Source organism: Kogia breviceps, chromosome 19, assembly GCF_026419965.1.
Source record: "Kogia breviceps isolate mKogBre1 chromosome 19, mKogBre1 haplotype 1, whole genome shotgun sequence".
Classification (NCBI taxonomy): Eukaryota; Metazoa; Chordata; class Mammalia; order Artiodactyla; family Physeteridae; genus Kogia; species Kogia breviceps.
Window position 1 is genome coordinate 5801004 of NC_081328.1, and position 19956 is coordinate 5820959.

The 19956-nt window shown below is 45.0% G+C and overlaps 1 protein-coding gene across 1 annotated transcript in view; it reads right to left on the reverse strand.

Moving 5' to 3' along the window:
- Positions 1–162: 162 nt before the first annotated feature.
- Positions 163–19956, reverse strand: part of ADPRM (ADP-ribose/CDP-alcohol diphosphatase, manganese dependent) — a 372105-nt gene continuing 352311 nt past the window's right edge. Inside the window, exon 13 of the mRNA XM_067022034.1 lies at positions 163–982. The gene's annotated coding sequence lies outside the window, so the exon portion shown is untranslated. The remainder of the gene's footprint in view (positions 983–19956) is intronic.

A 19956-nucleotide genomic window follows, 5' to 3' on the forward strand; every position in this document is an offset into this window, starting at 1 on the left:
GTCAATCCTTCCCTTGTCCCCCTAACTTCAGGAATCCAATTCTTTCCCCCGGATTTTTTTACTATTCTTTGTAGTGCCTTCAAAAATCTGCCTTACAGATACCGCTAAGATTGAAGATTTTCATCACGTTTGGAGCCCCTCTCTCTAAAATCTGCCTTACAGATACCGCTAAGATTGAAGATTTTCATCACGTTTGGAGCCCCTCTGTCTAAAATCTGCCTTACAGATACCGCTAAGATTGAACATCACGGGTTCCCCTCCCTGGCACCTATAGCGCGTCAGCCGCAAGCTGGAAGGAAAGGAATCGAGAGGAATACTAAGAGGAGTGAGCTCAAGCTAGCTCCCGGGTGGCATATTATTTTTAATTAACGCTGCTGTCATTTCCTCACTCTCCCAGCCAAGTTAACGCAACAAGAATCGTGTTGGCATCTGCGGCAGCAAATGGAGAGGAACAGCGGTTTCAAAGGAGGGGGTGACCGCCCCCCACCCCCAATCTGGGTACACTTTGGAGTAGGGCACATTTCACACGCAGATTGCCAGAACTCGGCGAGGCTACCGGTTGGAACGCAGGGCTTCTGGAAACGCATATCCTCCGTGACTGGCGGCGAGGCCCGCTCTCCATCACGCTGAGACACTTTGCAGAAGGCTCTTTGCCAAGGCGTTCCCTGCAGTCACACGGGGGGGGGGGGGCAGCTTACGGGGAGCACAGGGGGCAAGAGATGAGCACCCAAACACCTTGCCATTCACGTCCAGGAAAAACAGGGGTCACAGCGAGAGCCGGCCCCTCTGTCTTCACCTCAGCCCAGTCGTTCCTTCCTTGCTCCCAGTCTTCAGATCACCACCCCTAAGAAAGCTGATGACTTCTTTACCTGTGGCTCAACAAACCGTTCTTGAGGGCCAACGCACCCCAGTGTGCATGGTTCATGCTAGAGATGCAAAGGGATTCAGCATATGGTCCCGGTCCAGTGCAGACAAGATTAGCCTGTGAACAGATCACATCTGACAGTGCATTATCTTTAGTATATACACCGACATTCACATATTATGTTATATACATAGACTCTGTGCCTGTTATCGATTTTTTATTTTTCCAAAAATTTACTAAGCTTATTGTTTTTTATCTTTAAATTTCTCCTGGGCATATATCTGGAGAAAACCGTAATCTGAAAAGATACAGGCACCCCAGTATTCATTGCAGCACTATTCACAATAGCCAAGACATGGAAGCAACTTAAATGTCCATCAACAGATGAATGGAGAAAGAAGATCTGGTACATATAATATACAACGGAATACTACTCAGCCATAAAAAGAATGAAACAATGCCATTTGCAGCAACATGGATGGACCCAGAGATGATCATACTGAGTGAAGTAAGTCAGACAGAGAAAGACAAATATCATATGATGTCACTTATATGTGGAATCTTAAAAAAATGAGACAAATGGAAAACAAATTTATGGTTACCAAAGGGGAAAGGGGGTGGGGGAGGGATAAATTAGGAGCTTGGGATTAGCATACGAACACCACTATATATACAATAGATAACCACCAAGGGACCTACTGGACAGCACAGGGAATTATACTGAATATTTTGTAATAACCTATAAGGGAAGAGAATCTGAAAAGGAATATATATATATATATATATAAAATTGAATCACTGTGCTATACACCTGAAACTAACATGATACGGTAAATCAACTATACTTCAATTTAAAAAGTTTTTTAATTACCAAATTTATTATTTATCTTTAAATTTCCCAAATAATGTGTGAAGACATTCTTCTTGAAGAAAAACTAAAACATTACAGATGAAGCTAAAGGTCTGCAACAAGCATACCTCCTCCTCCCCAAATCCGAAGGCAACCGCTGTTTGGGGTTTGGTGCCTATCTTCCCAGAGAACAGGCATGTTTTTCAAAAGATACTGAAATTCAGGACAGTCTTATTCAAAACGGCCCGGCTGACAATCACGGACTGCCGCGTGGCTGCCCCCCCCCCATTCTTTTCCACCTGTCACTTAGCCTGGGCTGGTGATAAAATTCCAGGCAACGCTTGGAATGTGGATGAGCCAAGATGGCTCTTGTCAAAATGGAATAATCAGGATGGGAGAGAAAGGCCGGGCCTGGGGAAAGCACGCAGATGTCCCCACTGATGGATCCAGGCTGGACCAGGGAAAGGAGCAAGGGGCAGCCGTCACCAAGAGAAGCAGGGGGCGGTGGGGAGTGCGCAACTGGAGGAAGGATCCCGGGTGAGGGAGCCGTGGAGGGGGGTGAGCACGGTCCCCAGGCCCACGAGGCACGGGAGAAGCAGCGCCCTGCAGGCAAAGCCGTAGTCCTAGAGCGGACCGTGGTTACAGGCACGCGGCTGCGTGGCCCCAGGGGAGCGGTCTGCCTTGACCAAGACTTCCTGCCACGGACACCCTTCTATACTTTTTATCAGTAGAACCTAGATTGAGAAACACAACGTCCGCAGGAGCAGAGACACCCGCCTCCTCGTCCCAATTAAAGGACCTGAGGTTTTCCTTGGCAACCCTCTTCGAGGTTTTTTCCTCCTGATCTCTAAAAACCCCAGAGGGTTCAGCAGGACAGAGAACAGGGAGGCGTGTGTGTGTGTGTGTGTTGGTAGAAGAGACTCTCCTTTTCTTGTGTAATAGGGACAAGATTTTTAAATATTAATGTGCTTTTCTCTTTTGTCCCTCTGCGTCCATGACCTGCCCCCTGATAGGCTCAAGGCATTAACCCACCTGGGGAAGAGAGGGGGCTGGTCCCACGGGGAGGAAAGGCATAGGGTCTGTTTGGGGAGGGAGGCAAAGAGAAAGCTTCTGAGCTTCAAAATAGCGAGCTGGGCGAAGTAAACAGCAGGGTTGAGAGAGGGGCACTTGTGGGAAAAGACTGATGTGCTAAAATTCCCCGGTTCTCACTTAACACAGCCAGCCGGCTCCGAGAGCTTTAAGTAAAGGAAGTCTGGGCAGGTAGGAAAGAAGTTCAAGAAAAACTCACTCTTTCTGACTTGAAGCAGAGAGAAAAGAGGAAACAGGGTGCGAACAGAGACTATTAAACACGCAGCTTGATCTCCCCTTCTAGACTGTCTCTCTATAGTTATAATACACACAATTAAGGCAACACAAGGCAGCGCTGCCCAGCTAGGAAGGTGGAGGCACTTGCTGGGCTGCCAGCAGGGCTGGCTGGCTTTCCTGAAGTGCCCGTGACCCCCTGGGGTTCGGACACTGTCTCCGGAGACAAGAGGCCCGCTGGGAGGAGGGGTGAGGTGCCCACATGGCAGACGGTGAAGCTGGACAGGCTCGGCCAGGGGCCGGGCCAGGTGGAGGATGCAGCAAAGACCCAGGGAGGAAGGCAGCATCAGCAGGAGTGGAGAGGAGGCCAGGGCACTGGTGATGGGCCTGGGTCCCAGGCCGGCCAGGAAAGAAAGGACCCTGAGTTTCAGCCACAGGTATCAGCATCGAACACCTGCAGGGCTTCCGGAGACGGGATCATGCCAGGAGCGTGCTGTGGGTTCCGTGGGGCAAAAGGGAGTGCATCCAAGTCATGGATCCTTCCCTTTATCACAAAAGTGGGGAGGGGTGATTGCTGACCTTCTGTTGTGTTTCCTGGACCGCAAATCATGGCAGCCTTGCGGGGTGGGCTGGGCACGTCCACCTCTGTCCTCAGAGATGTCCTCCTCCTGGAATAAGAGGTGCAGAGACCTCTGGCTCTTTCCCCAGGTGTTTCCCCAGCAACCTCTCCTGATTCCATATAATAGTCTCTCTTCAAGAAAGGCCCTTCTCTCGACATATAGTCAAATGCCATTATATGTTAGTATCTCTGTAAGGCCTTTCATCTTTTAAAAATTCCAGGTGTTCAATTTGTGTATCTTGAAACCTTCCTGTATCCACAGTTGCTGAGGCTGGGATAGGTCAGCTGGGGTGCCTTTGGAGTCCATACTTACTTATCACATCACATCAGAAATAATTTTAATGGGAAAACGTTAGGTGCTATTTTCTTAAAAAGCAGGTTGGAAGTGAGTTCAAAGGAAGGAAAGATGCCATTGGCTTGGGGAATTGGTAAGGTTTCACATGGCTTCTACATGGTCAAAACAACCAGAATAATTATGTGACCGATTATGTCATGCTGCCTAAATACACACAGAAATTCGTTCACTGTGGGGTCATGAAGAGGTCTTTGAACTAAAAGTGAAGGCAAGGTACAGTGTCCTTAATCTGTAAAATGGGAAGAAAATTCCAGTCCTGGCACTTACAGTTCTGAATTTCTAGTGACATTTTCCATAGGATGTGTTAAGAACGTGCATTTTTCAACCGTCACATTGGCGTAGTATACATGTCACATTTCTTGATTTGTTTTCTAGATTAAAAAAAAAAACCAACTGATCGGTTGGATCTCATAAAATTTAACTTCTGCTCTGTGAAAGCCACTCTTAAGAAAATAAAATGACAAGCTAAAGACCGGAAGAAAATATGTGCAAAGCACATGTCTGACAAAGGAGTGGTATCTAGAATATACAGAGAAACTCAAAACTCGACAGCAAAAAGCAAAAAGTCCAATTTGAAAATGGGCAAAATACATGACAGGCGTTTCACTGAAGAGGATCTACAGAAGGCAAATGAACGCATTAAAAGATGTTCAGCGTCATTAGCCATTAGGGAAACACAAATTAAAACCACCGTGAGATACCACTATATTCACATCAGAATAGTCAAAATTAAGAAGAGTAACCACACCAAATGCTGATGAAGATGCAGAGAAACTGGGTCACTCATCCACTGCTGGTTGGAATGTAAAATGGAACAGCCACTCTGGAAAAGTTTGGCGGTTTCTTTACAAAGTAAACATACGAGGGGCTTCCCTGGTGGCGCAGTGGTTGAGAATCTGCCTGCTAATGCAGGGGACGCGGGTTCGAGCCCTGATCGGGGAGGATCCCACATGCCGCGGAGCACCTGGGCCCGTGAGCCACAACTACTGAGCCTGCGCGTCCGGAGCCTGTGCTCCACAACAAGAGAGTCGCGATTAGTGAGAGGCCCGCGCACCGCGATGAAGAGTGGCCCCCGCTCGCCGCAAGTAGAGAAAGCCCTCGCACAGAAACGAAGACCCAGCACAGCAAAAATAAATAGATTAATTAATAAAAACAAAGGACTAGTCTTTAAAAAAAAAAAAAGTCATGATGTATTCTTAAAAAAAAAAAAAAAAGTAAACATACGATTACAAATGACCCAGAAATGCACTCTTAGGCATTTATCCCAGAGAAATGAGAACCTACATTCACATAAACACCTGTACATGAATGTTCATAGTAACTTACTTGTAAGAGGCCCCAAATTAAAAAAACCAAATGTCCTTCAATGATAAATATTTAAGTGATGGTACATCCATATCATGAACTACTGGTCACCAATGAAAAGGAGCTAATTATTGATATGCAACAAGCTGGATGAATCTCAAGGGAATTACACTGAATATAAAAAGCCAATCTCAAAAGGTTACATACTGCATTACTCCACTGATACAGCATTTTTGTTTGAACAGCAAAATAATGGAAGCAACCTACATGCCAATTTGTTGGCAAATTGTTATAGAAATTATAGTACATTCATAGAGTGGAATAGTATTCAGCCATGAAAAAGTATAAGGAAGTGCTTTATATACTTATACGAAATTATCTTCATGAACAGGAAATGAAAAAAGCAATGCAGAAGAGTATGTACAATATGTTGCCATTTCTATAACAATGGGACTACATATATGCTTGTCACTGATGGTAAATGCTTAAAATTCGACAGGAAGACTGCAGAAAAACCAAGAACATTGGGTTACCTCTGGAAAGGGAAGGTTTTTGCTGAGGATCAGGGGTGGAAGGGAGACTTTTTTTTTTTTCTTTGTGCATCAGTTCATAACTTGGAGGTTAAACCATGTGCATTAATTGCTTATTCAAAAATAAAATATATTTTTGGAAAAGAGAAGCTCTGAAAAATATCCTTTTCTAAATATAAATGATGACCGGAGTTTTTCGAGGTCCGAGGGGCCTTCACACACCCTGCATGGCTTTCCTAGGTGATGGGCGCTGCACCCGTACGGTCTGCACAGGAAGGGGAGGATTGGAGCCTTTGTCGGCGGCAGGGTGTGTGTGGGGGGGGGGGGTGGTAGGGGTGAGTTGGTGACTCTGGCATCAGGTGGAGCTGCATCCGAAAGAGGAAAAAGGCCTTTTCACCTAAAGAAATGCAATTAGGACACCTAGTGTCCAGTGACTCCTCTCACCAGACCTGTTCCCAGAACCATGTTGGCAAGGGAACAGAGAGGAGTTAAGAGCCCTTGCTTTATTTTTTTCCTCCTGTTTCATTTTTAACACTGCAATTATTCCTACCCGAGATGATTTCATCAAGTACATTTGTTGGTTCGCAATCTCAGGAGTTCCCCCTGTTGAAATCCCAAACTACCCCCGTACACAGAGGGCAAGGAGAGACCCAAGAAAGAGGCAGGCTGCTCCACACTGGTTCACGGCAGGTTGAACAAGCGGGAAAACTTACATACAAGGCTCGTCTGGGCCGAGTAGACCTCTGCACCTGCCCGCTAGAATCTGAAACGTTTATGTAGAGCCCTTAACTGGGTTCAGTCATGTACGCCGTCCAGATGGCCTTGGCAACACATGACCCTCTCAAGGCCGAGTCCTTGAAAATGGCTCCCGCTGTGGGAACGGCGGTCAGAACGTACATTCCAGGGATGGGAGGGGCGAGGAGCCTCTGATTGCCAGGGTCCAGCTTGCAGGTTCACCAGCGATCACGTCCTCTCCATGACGTCCTCCGATGGTATTTCTGAGACATCTGTTCGCTTCTCCTTTACCACTGGAGTGTCTAAACAACTGGGGAAGAGGCTCCAAGAGGAGCACTCAAACCTCCCGGGCTGCTCTGTCCTTCCTGCAGGGCTGACCCAATTCCGCGGGGGGCTCTGTAGCTCTCCTGAGGCTGGAAGCAAGAAGCGTTAGAGTCCCAACCCTCGCCCAGCGTCTGGGTCTGGACCATGACCTCCAGACGTGGCTAAGTGCATACTGAGATGATCAAAGGCGATTCCAAACCGACAGCTTCCTGTCCTAGTCTCTCTCCATTCCTCTCCTGCGCGGTTCACTTTTGTAGGAGACTCTGAAGCTATTTTCCCAGGAGTGGTTTGTCTCTAGTTACACCTTCTTGAACTGTCTTCACGGAGCTTGCGGTATTTTCTGCTCTGATCTGCAAGGGAAATTTCTAAAGCCGTATGAGATCAAAGGTCACTGTGGCCACTTCCAGGGCTGCCTGGAAAGCTAGCTGGATAGACACTTCTCTGCATCCCCACTCACATGTGTAAATCTGTGATTCAGTTTCATTATCCCGTTTTAGTCTCTGAGCAGCTATGCTGTTACTGTGGCAGAAACAAGAAACTGAAGTGTTCACTGATGTATTTACAGAATATGTAATAAAATCTGGCCCCGGAGGTCAGACGGTTCGTATCCCATGGAAAGTAGTACGTGCATATGGGTATCAGGATTAAATACATATATCATAATAGGGTTTCAGCTCATTTGCCTAATGTATTTGAAAATGACTCAATTTATTGCAAACTAAGATTTAGGAAGCTCAGTTTACAGGTTGACAAATTAGCATTTGTCTGCACATATTTCACTATTTTGCATAATTAATTCCTCCCCATAGTACACAGGCATTTTCCTCTACAACAAAACCAGCCTATTTCTCGTTCTCTTCCTGTTAGCATCATGTAAATGGTATTGATTCAGAAGATGCATATTCTTTTCCAAAGCATCCCTTGGAACATGACTGAGATTTTCATCCCAATCATTATCAGCTGTTTATTACCCAGCTTCCCAAATCTCGGTCCCCCAAAAAAATTAGAAAAGGAAAAGTTGAGTCATAAAAAAACAAAGAGAGCGCCGATGAAATGGATTCTCCTGATTCAGATTGACTGGGTGTATCAGCTAGCATTACGAGGACCAGAGAAGAAAAACGCTAATGAATACTGGCGTCAACAATAGAGAAGATATACTGATTCATTTGCCTGAAAAATCCACAGGTAGAGCAGCTGAATAATGTCACCAAGGGCTTTTTTTGCTTTTCACAATGTTTTCTTCAGAGCTGTCTTCTCCTAAGGCTGGCTCTCTTCTTCATTCTAGGATCGCTTTCAAGAGCGACACAGTTCCAACAAATAAAAGAGATGCCGTCTTTATTCCCAGCAAAAGTCCTAGGTATCACTCTAATTGGATGGCTATAGTCACATGCCCAACATTGACCCAGTCACTGTGGTCAGGAAGAACAAATGCTCTGATTGGTCAGTCATATCCTCTCTCTCTATAACTGGGGTAAAATCAGCTTCCCTAGACCAACATGCATCCCCAATCAAAACTGGGAGCTGTTAGAAAGAAAGAAGTATGGGGTGGGGGGAGGTAGACAAGAAAGCTACCAAAAAAAAAAATTTACTAAAGTAAAGAAAGGAAAATCTAAACTGGAGAAAAATCTGAATTTCTTTAAAAGTATTCTATAGTGCAGTTTATTTCTTTCACATACATGCAGTAAATCAAATGAGGCCAATAAAGTGTTGACAGGCACTCACTTGAATGAACAGACATGGCTGATTGGTGATGAGCCTCTCAATTACATATAAGCACACCAGTCTTTTTTTTGTTTTTTAATTTGGTACTCATATAGAGTTTGCTCTTTGAAGGCAGGCCCACCAGACGTTTTATGAAGTACAGCTCATTGTTTTGTGCTTGAAATCGTGAGATCGCTGCAGCAGGAATGGAAATGCCTGGCAGTTGAGGCCTTGAGTGGAACAGGAAAGAGGCACAGCTGCTTACTGCCCTTCCTTCTCTCTTGTAAAATCGGGCAAAGCAAGGAGTATGGAAGACCCAGCTAAGAAAGTCTGTGATGCAGAATGCACAAGGACAGCAGGTCTGGATTTCCACCAGGGAAGTATTTGAGATGTTCTGGCATAGCAACCATCTTTAGCAGTGTAAACATAATATCACAATGAGTTTACATTATTGTTCACATGGAAAACCCTTCCCCAATTGGAAATAGCAGGAAAGAGATGATACTTAGCAGGAATGACCAAGTCTTTCTACTGCAGTGGAACCTGTATAACTTCACAATCACTGACTAAGCAGAAATGGCAAGGATGCATCTGATTCTCTCCCTCTTCCTCCTCCTCCTCCTCCTTTGCCCATGGCAGACATAACTAATCAATCACACACATCCCCTCTAAGCCTAGAAATGGCTTCACAATCTCTCTTGACAAAGTGCTCCAGGGAGCCACTACCAATTGATCAGACTTGGAAATAGAGATAAAACCTGCTTGACATATCAAATTTTAGCCTGATCCTTTTCCATTTTCATTTTCTGTGATGTTTCTCCTAAGGAGGTGATCCATTTGGGGGCTCATTTATTCCCTCGGCTGAATTGAGGGACCTATCAGTCCTCTTCTCCCTGACGTAAGCCTTCTCTCCTCATTGTTCTCAGGTACCCCTTACAGGAGCCTTTCCCCAAGGATTATTTTAAAGCATACCCAACCGTCCCCAGATCACTCCTTATTTTATAATCTGTAACTGCCAGTGATTGATTGATTTGCCTATATTTATTTTTTCTTTTTTGGTAACTGCCATATACTCCTTTCTTTGGGGTTCTTCTCTCTGCACTGACTTACAGAAAAGGATGAAGCTGCATAACACCCCTTTTTTTTTTTTTTTTTTTTTTTTTTTTTTTGCGGTATGCGGGCCTCTCACTGTTGTGACCTCTCCCGTTGCGGAGCACAGGCTCCGGACACACAGGCCTAGCGGCCATGGCTCACGGGCTTAGTTGCTCCGCGGCATGTGGGATCTTCCCGGACCAGGGCACGAACCCGTGTCTCCTGCATCGGCAGGCGGATTCTCAACCACTGCGCCACCAGGGAAGCCCCATAACACCCCTTTTTAAAAGTCCCCTCCTCATCTTAAATAAATACACCCAGCTTTTCAGGTCAAGTAAGGTTTACTTTGTGTAATTTGTACCTGTTATTTCTTAGTGTGAAGTCCAATGCTCCACCTGAATCAAAATTTACTAGGGTGGGGTTCTTATTAGAAATGGTACTTCTGAACCTCACTCCAAAGCCAACAAAGCAGAATTTCTAGTGATCTGATTTTTTTAGCCAATTCCCGAGATGACTCTTACGCCCATTAAAGTTTGAAAATAACTGCTATGGGAACCAGACAGGGGGCTGGGGAGAAATCGTGGTAAGCTTATCCAGACAGAAAAGAGTCTTAAAAGTTTTTAACATTGGTATCTCCTGAGCTCTATTGATTTTTAGGTGGAGTTATGTCTGATCCTTCTTAAGCTTTTACTGACTCATTTCTTGTGATTCTGCCCTGAAAGTCAGACTAGAACACAGCCAGATTAAGAGGCAGGTCAATGCAACATTTGTATGGGACATTAGTCTAAGACTGTCACTAAAATGTCACTGACAATAAGTGGAGAATACCGTATTTACAACTCAGCTGCACATGAGTTGGAAGGAATATTTTGATGAGTTGCTTTGGGAGCAAAATTCCAAGAAGCTTGTCCAAATACTAATAAAAATAACAACAATAATGATAATAATGACCATGATGATAATGATAGTCCCTGGCCTTCCAAGGAAGTTGAGTATGGTAAACTGTAAGGCTGCATGGAATATCTGAGGTTTGGGCCAGAGGTGAATGGTCTGGATGAGAGAGCAGGTGAGGGCCCAGCCTGTGGCCTTCCACCCCTGCTTCACTACCTACATAATCAATCATGTCTATAAATAAATGGGCCAACAGATACTCAAATTATAACAGATTTAAGAGGTACCCCACTTGTAACCCTCCCAGGAAACCTGTCTATTTCAGGGTGGCCGGTCAGAACTGTCCAATTCTTTCATTTTCCATTTTAATCCTCGGGAATTTTTCTCCCAGGTCCCCATCCCCTTCTCTCCAAAGTCAGCCCCTCAGACTTTAGAGACCACAGGATTCGTGCATTAAAAATAGAAACAGAAGCCAAGGAAGCCCCTAAAACCTCAAATAGGAGTTATCTGCATCCATGGAGAAACTTCTGCCGAGCTTGACAAGCAACGAGAGGTAATAGAAGTCTTCTGGCTTCACACAGACGTCATCCCAGGCAGTTCCCTAGTACATTTACCCGCGCCTCACGGCGGCCTTTGAACCCAGCATACAACCCACAGTGAACCTGCCTGATGTCCCTCCACTTGGAAAGATTTATCTCCTCTCCTCCACCTAGTTGAGCAAGAAGTCAGTTATTTTCCGCTGCTCTGCGTTCCTCCACCAAAGAGGACAACATAAACTATAAGCTCCTTTATGCTGCTTCAGTGCATGTGTGAGAGGCGAGGCCAGCCTGCGACAACATGGGGAGACGTAGTACTCTCCTTTGGAAATATTCATTTAACTGTGTTTTTGCATGAATTTCCCCCACATAATTATTTTTATGGGATATTAGCAGATAGTGCATTCTTCACTAGCCCAATACTGCTAAACTATCTAAAATACATGAGCTCTTATCACTGAGTTCTGTTTAGGAATTTACTAAGTTTCTGTTTCAAGATGGAAGCCTAAGCATGTGTTGCTACTTCCATATTCTTTCAAGTTTACATTGAAATTACACACACACACACACACACACACACACACACACCCTATAACAGAGCGAGGGAAAAGAAATAGATACCATCAGTAACTCTTAAATTTGGGGGACTGTCTGGAGGATACAATATAGTCTTTACCTGATTCACAGAGAAAAATGAGAAGAAACCACAGCCCAAGGCACCAGAAGTAAACAAACATCGGTCTTCTCAGAGGAGCCCAGAGAAGGTCCACGTTAGCGTCCCCAAGTGCAAGCATGGGACAGAGGTCATCTTCAAGGTTTTCGTTGAAGAATTGCATTTTAAAGCCTATGGCAGTAGGTCCTTTTCTCTTCAACAGAGTCGCTGGCAGCCACGGCTTTTATATTCAGGCCAAAGCCTGGAAACTGCTTTCTCGAGAAAGTAGTTGATCTGTTACTACAAGAAATGGGTGATCTACTGTCATTGCTTCGTAACAAACCACTCTGAAATTTAATAGTTAAAAATCATTATGTATTATCCTCTCTCATCTTCCTGTGGGTTGACTGGGCTCGGCTCGATGGTCTGTCTCTCGTGGGTGAGCAGGGAGAGGGAGTCATCAGAAGGTTTCCTCATTTGTGTCTCATGCCTGCACAAGCCATCCAAGTGGCTTGGGTATCTGGGGCCTGGCCCAGTGTCTGTCTCTCCAAACAACCTCTCCACGTGGCTAGCGCTGGCTTCCTCACAGCATGGTCGTCTTCTGGGAGCTGGACTTCCTACATGCCACATCTGACTTTCCCCAGATCTCATGCTCTAAGAAACAGGAAGTGACAGCTGGCCCAGGTCCAGAACTGATTATGTCCCTTCAGTTAATATTCTATGGATCGACGTCATCATAGATCCCTACAGACTCAAGGAAAGTGGGGATCAAACTGCACCTTTCAGGGGGAGAACTGAACAAATGACTTACATCCATCCTACCCTAGCAGAGCTCCTGGCAAGGGTGTTGGAGACTGCCAGAGAAACAGCAAAACTGAAGCACTCAAAGGCTCCATGCTCAGAGGGCTTTGCACTGACAGTTGTGGGGGTCCCTACCCTGCTTTCATATTCCTGGTCCCCAAACATGAAAAGAGAGCCTGCCTATAATTATGCTTGCTGACTGAAACCTCACATTTGGTCCTTCTATTTAAGAAAAAGGCCTGTTATGAAAGAGACATATACAACTGCTGAGGAAAGGCACACCAATTGTCTGCACATATCAAAGTAGCCTGTCATTAAAAAAGAAACAAATAAAAGCTCTTGCAAACAAAGAGTGCAAGGTATTTAAAAAACTCAGAAGCATGAAAGAGAAAGAGAAGGATAATTAAACACAAACTAAATAATCCCAGAGGAGGGAAAAAAGAGATAATTCAGGAAAAAGATGAGAACTATTTAAAAACATTCTGATTTCTGCCTACAGGTTTGGGCAGATACTGTAACCACAAATTAAGAGCAGTCTCTTTTGAAAAGGTACCAATCAGAGAGTAAGAAAGAATGTTTCAAAATGAAGATATTACTGCAAAAGTAAAGATTTCACTAGATAGGTTGAATAATAACTTGGACAAAGATTAAGATTAGGTTTTTGATCTGGGAAGTAAAATCAAAGGAATCTCTCAGAACTGGGAGCAAAAAGATAAAATAAAATATATGGGAAAAGTTAGGAAACACAAATGTCAAATCTAGGAGGCCTGACAGCAATCTAGCAGATTTCTTAGAAGGAGAGAACAGAAGCATAAGAAGATAAAACATAATTATAGACATTAAAGAAAAAATAAAACTCCCTGAACTGAGAGTAGACATGACTCTTAATACGGAGCATCTCCTGAGTATGGAGAAGGATAAATGAGAAAATAACTCACATATAGATGTATCATGCTGAAATTTCTGGGTTATGTTAGAGGAGCAATATATTCAAACTTCTAAGAAGAAACTATTTTGGATCTGGAATTCTATACCCAGCTAAGCTATCAATAAAATGCAGAGATTAGAAAAGAAAAGAAGATGTTTATGGCCAAACAAGGATGCAGCAAATGTATCACCTGTATTTCTAATATGTGAAGAGATGGCTTAGCAAAGTCCTCCTACAAAATGCAGAGCAACTATGGGAGGAAGGCCAGCATGAAACATACATTGTAGATGCAGCTGAGCATCATTCAGAAGTAAAGGAAGCAAGAAAGACATTAACAGACAGTACATTGGACTGGAGTGCTTGGAAATTATACAGAAAAGATGGATAAATATGATTACCCAAACTTTTCAAAGTTTAAAACAACAAAAATAAGTTTGAAATATACGTAGCAAACCAGAAAAATATTTGCACCACATATAACAAAGGACTAATATTCTTAGCATGGAAAGTGCTTTGTAAGACAATTTAAAAAATGGAATAGAAAGAGAAAAATGGGCAAATATCATGAATGGGCAAGTCACAAAGGAAAGAAAGAAATGAAACCAGATAAAAGGTGACTGGGATGTAGTGAATGTTTGAGTTCCCCCCCTGAAATACACGTATTGAAATCCTAACCCCCAACATGATGGAATTAAAACGTGGGGCCTTTGGGAGGTAATGAAGTCAGGAAGGTGGACACCCATGATGGGATCTGCATCCTTAAAAAGGAGACTCCACTAACAAGGACCTACTGTATAGCACAGGGAACTATACTCAGTATTTTGTGATAAGCTATAAGGGAAAAGGATCTGAAAAAGAATATATATATATATATATATATATATATATATACACACACATGAATGAATCACTTTGGTATGTACTTGAAACCAACATAACATTATAAATCAACTCTATTTTGATTTTTAAAAATTATTATTAAAAAAAAAGGAGACCTCAGAGAGCTCTCTCCCACTTCTTCACTAGTGAGGACACAGTGAGAAGACCGCCATCCATAAACCAGGACGCCGGCTCTCACCAGACACTGAATCTGCCAGCACCTTGACCTTAGATTTCTGAGTCTCCAGAACTGTGAGAAAAAAACATTTGTTGTTCAAGCCACCCGGTCGATGGTATTTTTGTTTAGCAGCCCAAACAGACTAAGACAGTGACAGTCTCTGGATTTCCCGCAGGGCCGCTCCTCCCTAGAAACTCGGCCTGAAAAGAACGATTCCACTCACTCCCCAGCGCTCACGTGGATGGGTGGGTCAGGAGTCGGGGAGTGTTGACTTGTCAAGGGAGACCTGCTTACAGGTAGAGGGCAGGGTACTTTTTTTTTTTTTTTTTTTTTAAACAGTTACCATGTGTGAAACTTCGGAGAAAGAGAAGTTAGGCTAAGGGAAATTTTTCGGGAGTTTATTCTGCTAAGTACGTATGTGTTTAATAATGATCACGTGTATTCCTCATTATGACCTCCCGAAAAAACCAGCTTGCTTAGCAGTAGGACATTGGTGAGTTCTGAACAGCAATCAGCTGTATTTTTCCCATTTGTGCTCCAACCACACTCTGACCTTTTCCTCAGCCGCAATGTGGGCCAACTGTATCACTTTCTGGTTGCTTTGGGTGATCAAAATTCCATCTGGTTTAAAGCTTTGCTCAAATCTCCCATTCTAAATTCATAATCAGCTGTGAGTCCTCCTCGTGGCTAGTGGAAAGGGGTCTACTCTTTCACCCTTGTCTTGCAGGGCAGGGTAGGGCCATGGTCTCCTAGGCTCTCTTCTCCCCACTACGTTTCCGGGCTTCCTTCCTCTAGGAAGACAGAGGAGAAGGAGAGGGACACTGGAGTCGACTTTACCTAACTGTGAATCCACCTCATTCCATCTGGTGTTTTTTGGTCTCCAGAACTGCGCTGGCATCTGTGTAGATGCAGGTGAGGTTTTCCTGGGATGGTGCCAGTGGCCCACACCCTCAGCCTCTCTCCTGATGATCTCAGGTGGCCTCGGCCTGCAGCGGCCTGAAGCAGGATTCCGGTTCCCAGAGACTGAAGTCGGGCCGCGGCACAGAGAGCACTGAATCCTAGCCGCTAGACCAATGGCCAGTGACAAGGCCCTGGCCTGTACGGCTTTGCAGAAATGAATTCCCACAAAGATGGAGAATGGTAAACAAGTAAAGTGTTTACTAGGAGGAAAAAGAGTCCGTGCGGGTAGACACACGGGAGGACTCAGGGAGAGAGAGTCGCGCCCTTGTGGTGGTTTGATTAACTTTTATGGCTCATTTTTTTCCGGTTTCCTTTGGCCAATCATCTTGCCTTGCCTGGTTTTGAGTCCGTATTCAGTGTGTCTCAGGGTCCTCCCATGTGTGCAGGCGCATCTCTTAGCCGAGGTGGATTCTAGAGAAGAGGCCTATGGGTAAGTTGACATCACTTACTATGGGCTGGCGCCCCCTCCCTTTTTGACCTCCATGGAACCTTTCTGCACATGTGTACTCAGGAAGGTCTCCTTGACTTCGAGAATGAGGAATATGTGGTCTTTTATCTGGACAGGGCTCAGCTTCTCCTCCGTCCTGCTGTTTTGGAGTATCTGCCCACAGGGGACGAACTGCTGCTCAGCCTGAGGCCCATCGACCTCCTGCCTTACTGAGGGGTATCGCTGCGCTTGCCCGGTTGAGCTCTGAGCAGTAGTCCTCAGGGCTGGCCTACTCCGCTACCTTAGGCAGTCCTCTGTGTGATGCCCTGGGATGGCTAAGTGCCTCTTCTCGTTCTTGGAGGTCCCTGGAGTTCCGGGGTGCAGCCCTTCCATCCTCTGGTAGGTACACTAGACCACAGTCCCCACTGCCCGTCTGCTGAGGGCTTCTCCCGCAAGCTTCCTGCCTTTAGAAATGCCCCTAGAAGGGGCTGTCTGTCACTGAGCTCATATCACTCCCAGGGACATGGTCACCTTCTCCCAAGAATCGTCTCATGGTGCCGTGCTCCGAGGGTGGCATCCAGCCCGGGAGTAGCACGCCTGTCTCTCCTTCCTGCTGGGACTGGCGATGTCTTCTAGTGATGCTTTTGGAGCCCTCTTCCCAGCCTCTCAATGGGTTTTTTTTGTTTTGTTTTTTTCGAGTAGGGAGAGAAAAAGCTCCCTGCCCCCATGAGAAGAAGTAACGCCCACCCCTGCACCTCCTACACAGACAATCCTGCAAAACTCTGACCATTTTCCTGCCCACCCCATTTTGCTACACCTCCGGCTCACACACTTCCGTGCACGAGAGCTTCCAGCTTCGCCGGATGAATCTCCAAAGCGCAGGACATCACCCAGCTCCCAGGCTGGGTCCCACCTGCCAGTCCCACCTCGCAGCTACCCACTGGTTTTGCCAGGGATTTCTAAAGCAGGCTGTGGTGATGCAGAAGAGAAAAGCCACACCCGCCTCTGAAATGCCGGAATACGGCCACTCATACACTGAAAACGGTTTCATTCAGATTTTGTTTTAGCCTCTCTTTACATGAGAGGCTAATGCGTTACATGAGAGGCTTGAAAAGACAAGAGCATTAATTAACATATGACTTGATGGAAAAACATAAATAGAAATCAAAACAAAAGTCTAACCTTTAAAGGGTTCAAATTTAAAAATCTCTGAGAAAGTGAGTGATTATTTTATTGATGTAGTTTCTCCACCAGCTCTCAAAACCTGCAGGTGTTAAATTAGCTGCACAAGAATTTCTCTCTGCTTCCGAGCCTGCGGTAGAAACATGCTAATGAGAATTAGAGGAAATTAATGGGAGAGGGTCTAGGAGGCCACAGGATAAGTTCAGCACAGCTTCCTGTGTGGTAAATTTTCAGAAAAGCTGCTGTAACTTACCATGACCCAGGAGCTTATAAGTAAAAACAAAAAACAGGAAAACAAAAAATGTGCAAAGCTACACCCTTAATTGTTCCCTTCTCCTAACACACAATCCTAAAAAAATGCTAAAGACAATGTCAGTTTCAAAAGAGCTGTTGCCAAGACTTCCCTGGTGGTGCAGTGGTGAAGAATCCGCCTGCCAACGCAGGGGACACGGGTTCGAGCCTCGGTCCGGGAAGATCCCACATGCTGTGGAGCAATTAAGCCCGTTTGCCACAACTACTGAGCCTGCGCTCTAGAGCCCGCGAGCCACAACTATTAACGTCCGCATGCCTAGAGCCCGTGCCGCACGATGAGAAGCCCGTGCATCGCAATGAAGAGTAGCCTGCGCTCGCCGCAACGAGAGAAAGCCCGTGCACAGCAACGAAGACCCAACACAAACAAAAATTAATTAATTAGTTAAATTTTAAAAAGAGCTATTGCCAGCCCCCGGCCCCCACAAAAACAACAACAGTAAAACGGGAGCACTGTGGAGCAGGACCCATACCTTCGTGTCCCCCAAGCTAAACAAAAGGAGAGAGCAAGATCGACTGTCAGCAGTGATGGCGGTATAATTATTACGTAAATTCTGACTCCAGCAGGAAAGACGGGGCTAATGCTACATCTTTAGCAAGCAAAAGGTTTATAGTTTATTTGGTCCAAATGTCTCATTTTACAGATGAAGAACCTGAGGCCCAAGAGGTTAAGATGACACCTAATCTTTTTTTTTTTTTTTAACTTTTTATTTTGTGTTGGAGTATAGCCAATTAACAATGTCGTGATAGTTTCAGGTGCGCAGCAAAGCGACTGGGCCGGACGTATGCATGTATCCATTCTCCCCCAGACTCCCCTCCCGTCCAGGCTGCCACGTAACACTGAGCAGAGATCCCTGTGCTATACAGGTGGTCCTTGTTGGTTGTCCCTTTTAAATATAGCCGTGTGTACAGGTCAGTCCCAAACTCCCTAACTATCCCTTCCCCCCACCCTTCCCCGCCGGTAACCATAAATTCATTCTAAGTCTGTCAGTCCCTTTCTGTTTTATAAATACGTTCGTTTGTATCATTTCTTTTTAGATTCTGCATACAAGTGATATCATACGCTATTTCTCTTTCTCCATCTGACTTACTTCACTCAGTATGACAGTCTCTAGGTAGGATGGTACCTAATCTTAATGGACTTGAGTTCATGCCTAGATGTCAAATCTACTAAGTTATATTGATACAGACATTGACAGGGATATTAATATAAGCTCTGAAACTGGTCCACGGATGTCAATGACCAAAACAGTTGTGTAAAAAATTAATGATCAGGGACTTCCCTGGTGGTCCAGTGGTTCAGACTCCACGCTCCCAGAGCAGGGGGCCTGGGTTCGATCCCTGGTCAGGGAACTAGATCCCACGTGCATGCCGCAACTAAAAGAGTCTGCACGTGGCAATGAAGATCCCGCATGCAGCAACTAAGACCCACTGCAGCCAAATAAATAAATACTTTTAAAAAGAATTAATGAGCAGAAACTTCAGTTAAATAGAGTTGGGAGACCAGAAGGGGGCGCTCTCAAGCCCTGTGAGGACAGCAGAGCCCAACAGGAAGAAGAAAGACTCCTCTTCTTTCCTGGCCAGGACTCAGACAATGACAAGCCTTGAAAAACTCTTTGTTTACTATCACCCTCCCAACTTCCTTTCCCTTCTATAAAAGCGTTCTCCTCTCCTTGCCGTACAGGTCCTTCCAGGAGGCTTGCCATGGTTGCAGACCCCGAACTGCAATTTTCTGCTGACCCTGAATAAACCCATCTTTGCTAGAGAACGATCTGGCTGTCTCTTTGTTTCAGGAAAACAGTGGTGACCTAATCTGAAGGCCAGCACTCATTTCATTACTAATATTCCACTAAATTTGGCCTGGCGAACATTCACTGAACACGTACCATCCTAGGCACTGTCACTGACAAAGAATTCATGGTTTCAGCAAGGGAAGCAAATGACCGGTATTCAAACACGTACATACAGGCCAAGGTGATACGTGATAAGCAAGCTTCCATAGGAACAAAGATAAAGAAGCAATTAATTCCACCACAGGCAAAGGAGGGTGGGGAGGCTTTCAGGAAAGAATGGAGAAGAGTAGCTTTTTTTTTTCCCAGTGGAGATGAGTACCAAATTGTTCCTAAAAGATAAGGTATTCATCAAGAAAAAGCGGGATGGGAATTGCCTGGTGGTCCAGGGGTTAGGACTCCATGCTTTCACTGCCAAGGGCACAGGTTCCATCCCTGGTTGGGGAACTAAGATCCTGCAAGCCAGGCAGCATGGCAAAAAAAATTTTTTTAATTAAAAAAAGAAAAAACTGGGAAGAATGGGAAAGCATGAACAAAAATAGAGCCTTAACAGAGGGAGTCTGGGAAATGGGAAGTGAGTGCAGTTGACAGAAAGGCTGGAAACTCGGCTGGAGCTAAGCTGGATTTGTATGACTTTCAGCACCACGCCGGTGATTTTGTACTTTATTTTGGTGAATAATGGAGAGGCAGTGGAGGATTTTTTTTTTTTTAGAATGAGTGAGATTGGATTTCTGCTTTAGAAAAC